The sequence below is a fragment of the Oryzias melastigma genome, linkage group LG10, assembly GCF_002922805.2.
Source record: "Oryzias melastigma strain HK-1 linkage group LG10, ASM292280v2, whole genome shotgun sequence".
Taxonomy (NCBI): Eukaryota; Metazoa; Chordata; class Actinopteri; order Beloniformes; family Adrianichthyidae; genus Oryzias; species Oryzias melastigma.
The window spans coordinates 21,844,438-21,853,628 of NC_050521.1; positions in this window are offsets into that span (position 1 = coordinate 21,844,438).

Consider the following 9,191-nt stretch of genomic DNA (forward strand, 5'->3'; position numbering starts at 1 on the left):
TCACGTGATGTAAACAAAGTAGAAATGAAGCAACAGGACAAATGTAAAGCAACAATTGTTGTGTTATCAAACAAGAAAAAATGGTCCAACTCTTTACTAGTTAGAACGTTTGTTTTGACACCGCTAAAAACGCCTCTGGATCAGATCTGTGGATAGCTCTGATGTTGCTCGCTGTTTTTGTTGCACCGTTAATGTGAGGTTGGGGGTGTTTGCATTTTAAATTAAAGGAAACGATAAAGAAAAACTTCAAGTGAAAAGAGAGTTTCTATCCGTGGCTTTAAGCTAGCAGGAGAGAGAGAAAGAGATGATGGGAAATGAGTGCAGGCTTACAACACTCCAATGGTCCCGCCCACAACTCAGAGGTGAATTATGGGTGAATTCCTGCCTCTCTGCAGACATTATATCTTAGAAAACTACACAGGTTTTTTTGATTTTGGCTAAAAATACATTATTCATAAATTAAAGACCACTGGGAACAACACAATAAATTACAATAAATCAAAAGATGATTTTAGTCTTTCTTTAAGACGTTTTTTCTATTGAAAATCTCCAAATGATTGAAGGGAAAAAAGTACTCACTGATGGATTTTAACATTTGAAATCCTTAATGTTAGTTCCTAAAGGTAGACCATAACATCATCAACTCTTCGTTTGCAGATCATCTTTTAGTGTTCACATCAACATCTATTTTAGCTAATCTGTAACTAATAGTGAGTCTTTCTGTATCCAAGTGTAATATGAGAACTCCTTAGTATGAAGATCATCTCCCAAATATCATGTTTTTGCACAAATTATTTTTGATGTTTCTTTCAAATTCTGTCAAATGTTCTAAATACTCCATGAACTAAAACGTATGTTGTAGTATTTGAATCTAACAATTTTAATTTTAGCTGATAAAAAAAGCACCATAGTACTTTCTGAGTTTTTTTAAACCTTTCTAAGTGTTAGAGCTGATTCAAGGACATTTTTCACATATTTCATTATTTTCACATGATCTATTTGACGCTCTGCACATTTTCTTTGCTATTTTATAAGTTTGAGGTTTGATAAAAATATAGAAAAGGGTGATCACTGCAGGGCATGAAGGAAAAAGTCGAGAAAGAACAGGAAATGTACAGGAAGCAGAAATACGGTTTTATTTTCTCTTTCTATGTGATCTCAGGCACAGACGGATATTAACTGATCCAGATTGATGCACAGTTTATATCAAGAAATAGAAATTCACTGAAGCTCTAGCTTATTCCTAACTTTGGAAGTTAACTTTGTTTTTATTAATGTAAGAAATACATTTTTATAAATGCAAAACTGCAAGAATGTTTGAAAGTTTGTCTGACGATTTGACATTTTTCTTAATGAATAAATTAAATTGTGGGACGTAAGCGATTCCGATTCATACAAGAAGAGATTAGAGTTTCTTCATAAAGCAAAATGTAGTTTGTGCGTGACAAATACACGTTTTTTTTTTCAAACAGCCTTGTGTCAGCTTCTGATTCACAGTTATTTAAACTAAGAAATACTCCGAAATCCTATTTTCTTTATATGTCAAGAGAAAAATGCTCCAAAACGTGTTAAAACCATAATTTTCACTGGAAATGAAGCAAAATTAACTTTTAAATATTTATTTTGCTTAAATTTATTGCTTTTAACATCTATAAAAAAAAAAAATCCCGACAGGGAGTTAATCATCAGCCCGTCTGATTACATTCTGTACTTTTGTTTTTGTCTCACTGTCAATGGAAAATATATGAAGAAAAGAAATCCTTGAGACTAAACAATATGACTTCTTGTTTCCATTGTGATCAGACTTGTGGTGATGACAGCCTCACTTCACTGGAGCTGTTATAACCTCTCATTTATCGGTAAAAAAAGGGGCAATTGTGTGTGTGATGAGGTGGAATAAACTAAACCAAAAATAAAGGTTGAGTGGATGGAAACCCCCTTTAAATGTAATCAAGGCCTGATTAAAGCTAATAAAATGTCTAAGCTGTATGAAGAATTGATATTAATATTATAAAGCGTATTTTCTTTGACGTAAACTGAAAAAATAAACATTTTATCAGAAGGACTATAAAGAACTTTGTTTACCAGCTCCCAGACTAAAACAGTCCTTGCAAGTGGCAACCTTCAAATCTGCAAACAGGCCTGCAGGGAAAAGGTTGCATGGAAAAGGGAGTATTTAAAGCTCCAAAGTCAGTCTTGACTTTAACAATACATTATTAATCCCAGAGGGGGGATTCAGCCGAAGTAAAATCTTTTATTTTCTCACAGGTCAAATAAACCATTAAGTGATGCGATGAGATCTCAGAATAACGTTCTATTTTAGCTGATCAAAGTGCTGCCCCACCATTGTTGCAGGACAATCACGACGTCTGAGGGCACTGAGAGTTATTTTTAAGCAGGTGACAGGGCGGAGTTGGATAGGTTCCCATTGTTTTCAGGCTGGCATTGAGCTATCACTGTGTGTGTGTGAGGGGGACTGAGAGATCCAGGCACTTGACAGAGCGGAAGTGTTTGCGAGTAGCGTCTGGCAGGCTGACCACCTCACAATAGCAGCGGCGAGGACAGGACATCCTGCTTGCTGCTGGAGTGAAGAACACACACACACACACCAGCAGATGTGTTCAAGCATCATAACTGTCGGTGTTGAAGAACATCCCTGCGTGAGTCACACACGGCTGAAAAAACATGTTTCCTTCATGACGTTTCATAACAGATTCCTTGGAGACTCGTCCAGTGGATGTTCAGCTTTGCACAGCTGGATGAGCACAAACACCCCCGCCCTCCCCGCAGCTCTAATAAAAACAGAAAAAAACGGATTTGGAAACAGGTTTTATAGGGGATTTGGATGCATAAACGCCAAGAATGTCTGATTTTTATTAGGGAAAAATCAATTCAGCGATATATCGCGATATTTCATTTAATCTCTTAAAATGTAGACAAGACGATATTAACATTAAAGGTGCATTAATATTTAGAGTTTATTTTCTAAGTCGAACTCTTCAAAAAAAGATAAGTGAAAAATTGTTCAGTTTTGGAAAACATCACAATACGTATCATATTGCGAGATGAACATCGCGATACGTATCGTAACGCCAGACTATTGCTAATACACATCCCTACTTTCTACTGTAACGTTTCATTTCCAGGTGTGCAAGCTGCTGGTTCAGATACGAATGTACCCTCATGAGATACACAAGGGTCATGTCCAAATTCCCTCTCTACTCCCTAAATAAAACTCTAGATTTTAAAAGCAAATCGGACACATGTTCACTATAACAGTAAATACGACATCACCGATTTCCAGAAGTAAAAACATTCTGAGTATGACATTTTCCAAAAGGTTTTGAGGATAAAAACTTGGATGGTTTGTAAAAAATAATTGTTTTTAATATTAAAAATCGTTAAAAACGCAATGCATTGTGGTCTATATTCAGCAAGACAAACTGGTTCTTCGAAGGGACTTTATTGAAATTTTCAGGGCATTTAATTTCCATGTCCGAATTCCTAACTATTAAAATACTATGTACGCCCTGGATTTTAAAAGCAATTTGGACACCATGTTCAACATCTATTTATGACTCCACTGTGTTCTGATGATGAAAATGCTGATTGTTTATCAAAAAATTAAATTTTTTTCTTTTTTTTTCTTCAAGCGTATTGGATTGTGGTCTATAGTCGCTAATATAGTGAACATACATACACAGTGGTTTCTTGCAAAGACTTCTGGGAAATTTCTAGGGCACTCGATTTTGGAGTTGTAGATTCACAAAGCACTACAAAATGGCAATTAGTCGCTATTTTGTGAGTCGTGAACAAATTCGGTCATGGGACAAGAGTATCTAGCTGCAGACAAGATGGCGGATGGTCGCCACTCCATGGCGGAAGCAGAAGTTGGTATTCTCTAGAATTTAAGTTGTTTTTTTCGTCTTTTATTTGTCAAAGCTGCAATGTTAAATAAAACTTAATAAGCCAAGTAGTTGTGATGTTTTTATTGGGTTAATTCTAGGCTCTTTGTTCAGGACCAACTTGGAGTGAAGCTCCACCCACCTTCTTATCTGGTGAAAGTTCTCTCAAGAGCACTTTGTAGTGAGAAGTGAAGGAATTTGGACACAACCAAGGTCTCTTTTTGTTTTAGAATGTACTATCTATCTTAAAAAAATCCTTATTTTAATTTATCTTATCTCATTTTAATTGAATTTGTTCCAGCATTTCTGATGGATGTTAACTTTTATTTTTTTTATGGTGAAAACACCAACAAATCAACAAATCATTACTTATAGTTTCCATTTTATTTCCTTTTTTGGAATTACATTTTGATTACTGGAACTTTATTTTGATTTCTAAAATGTAATATTGCTTTAGTATTATTATTATTTATTTTTATATTGTTGTGATCTTTAATATGCTTTGGCACTTCAGGGCCACCGTACACCTGGAAGCTTAGAAAGTTTCTAGTCCTCTGGGACGATTTTAAATGCATCAAGAAATAAAGTAAAACCAAAATGAAGAAGAAGGTAGCCTCAAACAAAACCCTTCATGAGATGTGCATACATATTGTTTCCAGCAAAGGAAATCAAACAGCAAAATTCTTGTTAATTGTCCAATTTGTTTAAAGAGATATTGCAGATGTCAAAGCTGCAGAAAATGAGTTTCTCGCTGCTAAGTGACGTAATGGCAGCTGCTCAGCTCCAGTCATTCCTGAAGGAAACCACAAGCTGCTGTGGAGGAGAATCTTCTTCCAAAGAGAAACTAAAGCTTTTCAAAGTTTAGATTTTTTCTATTTTTGTTATTTCTATGTTGTTTAGAATAAAGTTGGGGCTAAATTTCCCTCTTGTTTCAAAAAAGTAGTTATAAAATGTACAGAATCCATTAAAATACCCCTCCAACTTAAGCGTAGTTATGCATTTTTCAGCCAAAATAATAATAATTTTTTAAAAATTGCTGTTTTCTGGAACATAATTTCTATAGAGCGGCAGGAATTCATCAGAAATTTTCCTCTTGTGGTGTGGAGCAACTCCGCCCCTCTTCCCCGTCCTGTTGCAGACCACTTGTAGAGTGTAGCTTCTATGTGACAACTACAACTGCAATTTTAAGGTTCATTTTCCTAATATTTATCCTCCACCATCAGAAAAATGCTACAAGGAGTGTGTCCAGAAACACAAATTGTTGCACATGTGGAGTGTTTGCTAAAACAAAGTCCATATGAGTGTGCCAGTAGAAATATAAACAATTTTCATAACTAATTTAATTGTTTTGTGAGTTTTTGTGGAGTTTGGATGAGAGAATGAAACTTCTCTTTTTAGTCATTTTGCTGAAGCAAACTTCGACCAAACCACTTTGACTGATTGGACAAACTCCAAGGCAGCCCATCCATGCGTCTGCTGACATTTCATAATTGGATCAGCACAAACACGTTGAAGGTTAGGCTGGAGAGCAGAAACGTCCTCCCACTCCTCCCACCTCCTCCCGAGCATTCGGTAACAGTACCCGAGCCGAGATGCCCCGGCTAAAGCTTTGTGCGCCCCGCCAACCAGAACAAAGACGCCATTACTCCTCCAACCTCCTCCTTCCTTGAACCTCCTCTCTTCTCCTCCCCTGGCCTCCTTTTCTTTGATGCGTTGATGACTGTATTTCCTTGCCTTCCTGCGCTCGCGTCAGTCCATCCTCGCACTTGCCAGGAAGGTTTTTAAGGGCTGCCCCGCCGTGCCACACATACCTCTGCCCTGACAACAGAGCCGGACAAAGGCGGCAAAGGAGGAGCAACACGGGAGTCTTGGGCTTTTCGGGCTTTGTGGCCTGATATTAACACGAGTGCAGAAGGGTGTCTTTAATGTGGAAGTCTGGATTTGACCTTTGACCTTTGAGGGCTGCAATCACCGTGTTGAAACGCAGCACAGTAACGGTACGAGAAGCTCTGCAGGAACAGACGGAGATGGAGGGGCGGCCGCCTGAGCGTAACCCCGAGAGGTGCAGCGTGAGCCGGCATGCGTGAGTGCTCGCCCTGCAGACTGAGAGGCGAGGCAGACGGGATGACCAGACTGACCCCGGCCTGTGCAGACAGAGCTATTAGTCTCTGTGATCTAATGAGATGATTTGCCTCTGCCTCTTAAGTCAACTGTCAAAGATTTCATCAATTCGTTTTGCTAGTGTGGCCTCTTGAGGGGTAAATTGGCAAACATAGAAGGATAATTTCATTTAGTTCACTTCTAATCCGCTTTCCTGGCGTGATCGAGCAGACGGGGGACTCTGGTTGGCGAGCGCTCAAGCACTGACGTATGTCCCAGATGGAAAAAGCTTCTTCTTAAACTTATTTCTAGATGCATCAGCTATCTCGTATGTTTTCAAAAGAAAAACTTCAAATAAAACAAAAATCTTAGCCAAAGTTTTCCATAGACACAACATAGACAGGATTGTTTCATATGTTCTTATTACAAATTTTCCAAAACATGAAAAACACAGTTTGTGAGAGTTAAACAATGACCTCAACCTTAAAATAAAGTTAAATAAATGGTTACAGTTCTTAAAGCCACAAGTGTGAATTAAAAACAAGCAGTTCTGCTATGATTGTAGCCATTTGGGTTCCTCAAGCAGGATTCCCTCACCCCAAAAAAATCATTTAGATTTTTTTAACTTTGCAATTTGCTTGATTAATTTATCTTTGAATCTGTGTTTTTGTTGCAATGCTTGACATCCATCTGAGTAATTTCTTTTTTACAGATATGTTTTTTATAATGTCAAACAATTAGCCTGAAATTGTCCAAGAAACTCATTTCTGAGTGGTAAATGTCATTTTTTTTACTGCAAAATTGACAAATATTAGGATCGAATATATGCTTGAAATACAGAGGTGCCCGATAGTGCGGTGGTTGAGGCAAGGGTCTCGAGGGACGACGTCCTCCATGTTTTCTGACCAACCTGAAACTTCTGTCCCCCCATGCACGTTCTCCTCATGCACATATGCTCCAAAAACATCCTTCATAAGTTCAATGGGAGCTCTGAATTACCCCTAGGTGTGTGTTTTTTTAGCCCTCTAAAACCCTAGCAACCTGTTTAGGGTGTATCTTACCTTCACCCAACAGTGGTTGGGATAGGCTCCAGCAGCTCCATGACCCTGAAAGGGATTCAGCAGAGGACGGACGGATGGTTTGAAGTGTACCTCTACGTGTTGACACAGCAGCAGCATTTCTCTACATTGATCTAACCTCTTACCTTCAATATCAGTCACAATAAAGCAGGAGCAAACCTTTTTGCAGCCATCTCTGTAGTAAAACATCACAAACGGCTGTCCTCAAACGTAATATTTCAGTAACAAAATGTGACTAACAAAGTTCAGATTCTCAGGTTAATTAACAGTTTATGCTAATTATTTGTTTCTTCTTGAATATAATTCTGTAGATTTGTCTTCTCTTTACTTCTGAGGAGATGTTAGTTTGTGTTGTGAAGATTTCTGTACGGCTATGAAACAGTAGAGACCTCAAACACTTCCAAAATTAGCAAATAGATATAACTCCTTATTCAGCTTTTTTAATTTATTTTTGTAGTGTTTTGTTTGTGTGATTGAATGCAGCTTGTTTGAGGAACTTCCACACTTGGATGCATGTTTTGCTCCAGCTGGAGGAGCAGTGGGGGGGGGGGGGGGCAGTATTGTTTTCGTCTTTACCATTGAAGGCCGGAGGCCTCGTCTTCCACTCGGATGGCCCAGTTGCCGGTGGTGTTGCCGTGGCGATGCGTGTCCGTGAATTTGAGGCGTTTGAAGGGACGTTAAATGGCTGGGTTGTTTTTGTTTGGCTGTTGTGTTCCAATATCAACAGTGTTTCAACAGAATAATATACTTCCCTTTTAATTGGACGAGCCCCCCCAGCTTCTTGATGAAAAGGATGCTGTTTGTGGGTTCAAATGTAAAAATCCCCCAAAAATGTGAAGACTTTTTTGTCTTGTTTTTTAAGAAATTCACCTTTAATTTGTTTGTGGTAGGTGGAAAAACTCCGCCCCCCTACCTGTTGCTCCAAGAGTACCTGGCTCCAGACAGCTTCGTCCAGAACGAGTAGTCTGTATTTTCACAAATTCATAATCTTCAAGCTGAACCATCTCTAAAATTTGCTATTTGTAACTCTGTTTAAATCCTAACTTACTTTGGTCCCTAAAAATGTTTGGATCAAGTCTCACTTTGTGCTCCTAAAAGTGTTGCAGTTCCTCCAAAGACCACTAGAGGTCGGTCACTAAAGGAGCAATTCCTCTCTGACCTCCAAGTCAAACTTAAACCACAAATCAACATATCTACAGTTAGATTTCAAAGATTTTTTATGCATATACTTTTTTTATATTATTATAGCAGTTTTGGGGGGAATAATTGTTTTTTGCAACTTTACAACTGCATGGTGGGATTGTTGTTAGTGCTCTGGCCTCACTACAAGAGGGTCCTGGTTCAAATCCCAGCTGGATTTTTTTTCTCCTCGTGCATCTTTGAGCGCTTCATCTTCCTCCCACAGTCTAAAAACATTCTTCACAGCTTAATTAGTGTCTCTAATTGGTGTGTGCATGTTAGTACGTGGACCTGCAACAGACAGACACCTGTTTAGGGTGTACCCCACCTCCGGTAACCCCCGAAGATGGATGTTTCAACTTTATTAGAACTCAATTTTTATACAACTCAAGGACATGTTTTTTTTTATTTATTTATTGCAAGGTGTGTAGACCCAACAGACGTTTTAACTTTACTTTGAATTAAGATGAGCAGAAAAAAAAAACTTTTAAAGAGCACATCCCATTGCAAATATAATTTTTACTCTACGGAGACACCAAGAATAATGATCCGGTTTTATGTGTCAAACACTTTTTCACAGTCAAACTGGTGTAAAACTGTTTCTTTTGACTCCACTTTAATTTACAAATAAAGCTTTTATATTATAAAATGTTTTTACGACACTTTTCTTGTATCTCTACAAAATGTTCAGCATCATTTGGCTCATGACTGCCCCTACAGGAAAAGGGTAGAATGACAGCTTCTCCAGGCAAAAGCGATTATTTTTTTTTATTATTATTTTGATGATGCTTTCCCAACACTTTACTGTTTTTTTTTAATTATGTATTCAAACGAACTTTTGTTTGTATGAACTTGGTGAGATTTAGGAGGTTACCTTTAGGGACGACAGGAGTTCCTCCCTGTTTTAAAATGTGGAGGCGCCACAAGC